The sequence below is a fragment of the Clupea harengus genome, chromosome 23 (genome assembly GCF_900700415.2).
Source record: "Clupea harengus chromosome 23, Ch_v2.0.2, whole genome shotgun sequence".
NCBI lineage: Eukaryota > Metazoa > Chordata > Actinopteri > Clupeiformes > Clupeidae > Clupea > Clupea harengus.
In genome coordinates, this window is record NC_045174.1 from 24,608,862 (window position 1) to 24,611,361 (window position 2,500).

The 2,500-nt window shown below is 39.8% G+C and overlaps 1 protein-coding gene across 1 annotated transcript in view; it reads left to right on the forward strand.

Annotated features, from left to right (window-relative positions):
* The window catches only part of LOC105911994 (serine/threonine-protein kinase TAO2-like), a 19,188-nt gene that overhangs the window by 8,145 nt on the left and 8,543 nt on the right, over positions 1-2,500 (forward strand). The gene's annotated exons all lie outside the window — the stretch shown is intronic.

The following is a 2,500-nucleotide window of genomic DNA, read 5'->3' on the forward strand; positions in this document are numbered from 1 at the left end:
GGTATGCTTCAAACGACGGACAGAAGATAACTCGATCGACTTCTCACACCAAAGCCAAATTGCTTTGAAAATTATTTTGAACCTCGAGAATAGATTTTGGTTCTTGGACGTGACAGCGGAGACCCTCAGGGGGCCTGTGCAACTTCGTAAGAGTTCATATTCACGAGTGGCATAATCACACATATTAACACGAGTTCATCACAAGCTAGCAGCTGCCAACTGTATGTAGCCACCTTACCAGACTATGTGTGTGTAAAAAATGCTGATATGAAAAACAACCAGTAGTCAAAGTGCAAGCTGCCAATTGAATGGTGAGTTAAACTACTGTATTGGGCTTATATATTTGTAAACCTGACCTCTGAAGTGTCTCACCAGCCACGAACCTCACCGCACGTTACTGTTCCAAAGTAATCCCAAATAGGACTCTGTCGCTTTCTCCCGATTTTTTTCCGCCATGAATACCAGGTGAGGGGCGTGTACTAAAAGTGGTACGGCGGAAAGATAGACTATAAGGCTACGCATGAAATAAATCTATGAATACATTGACAAAGACGAAAACTAAGAACATTTTCTCTATAATTCTATTTTATTTGAGTTAGTTTTGTAAAGACACAATACAGTTTCAGTTAGTTATCGTTTTTTTATAAAGCCTCGTTTTTATTTTTATTTCAGTTAACGAAAAAAAAAATCACACCTCGTTTTCGTTTTTTCGTTAGTTTTCGTTAACGATAATAACCTTGACACACACACACACATATACACACACACACACACACACACACATATACACACACACACACACACACACACATACACACACACACACACACACACACACACACACATATACACAAACACACACACACACACACACATATACACACACACACACATATACACACACACACACACACACACACATATACACACACACACACACACACACACACATATACACACACACACACACACACACACACATATACACAGACACACACACACACACACATATACACACACACACACACACACACACACACATATACACACACACACACACACACACACACATATACACACACACACACACACACACATATACACACACACACACACACACACACACACACACACACACACACACACCAAGGTTATTATAGTTTTGCATTTTTCACTAGTTTTTATTTGTATTTCGTTTTGACTTTTTGTTTTCAATTTCAGTTTAGTTTTAATTAGTTTTTAAAGCGGGTTTGCTAGTTTAGTTTAGTTTCTATTTTTTGAAAATGCTTAGTTTCAGTTTAGTTTTTATTAGTTTCAATATTAGTTTTAGTCTTTACCACGGAATGCAACAGACCAAGGGGGGGGGGGGGAGATTTGTGTCAGACGTGTGTCAGTCAGAATTTGCGCATGTCCTGTTCAAACAGACAGGAGACAGGGAGACGGTGAGGCAGCGATGAGCTGTGCCTCATCTCAGATTGCGCAATCCCTCACAAACTGGGTTGAGCGCATGCGTAGAACCTATTTAGTCTTGCTGATCTGACGTAAAGCCGCAGTGAAAAAGCACGGAGAGGAGGCAACAGTACCTCTGCTTCAATGAAAGGGAGCATGCGAGAGCCCACCGGTCGGTTTTATGCTCGTTCTGCCGTTACTCTTCTTATATTTGACCTTGACTACGAAAATGGAAGATTCTATAGCTAAGCTAAAACATTTCTCATAACTGGACTTTCAATCAAAACGTGAATTGATCAATAATGGGAGACCAATGCTGTAGCTAAAAGGTATGCTTCAAACGACGGGACAGAAGATAACTCGATCGACTTCTCACACCCAAAGCCAAATTGCTTTGAAAATATTTTGAACCTCGAGAATAGATTTTGGTTTTGGACGTACAGCGGAGACCCTCAGGGGGCCTGTGCAACTTCGTAAGAGTTCATATTCACGAGTGCATAATCACACATATTAACACGAGTTCATCACAAGCTAGCAGCTGCCAACTGTATGTAGCCACCTTACCAGACTATGTGTGTGTAAAAAATGCTGATATGAAAAACAACCAGTAGTCAAAGTGCAAGCTGCCAATTGAATGGTGAGTTAAACTACTGTATTGGGCTTATATATTTGTAAACCTGACTCTGAAGTGTCTCACCAGCCACGAACCTCACCGCACGTTACTGTTCCAAGTAATCCCAAATAGGACTCTGTCGCTTTCTCCCGATTTTTTCCGCCATGATACCAGGTGAGGGGCGTGTACTAAAAGTGGTACGGCGGAAGATAGACTATAAGGCTACGCATGAAATAAATCTATGAAATACATTGACAAAGACGAAAACTAAGAACATTTTCTCTATAATTCTATTTTATTTGAGTTAGTTTTGTAAAGACACAATACAGTTTCAGTTAGTTATCGTTTTTTTATAAAGCCTCGTTTTTATTTTTATTTCAGTTAACGAAAAAAAAAATCACACCTCGTTTTCGTTTTTTCGTTAGTTTTCGTTAACGA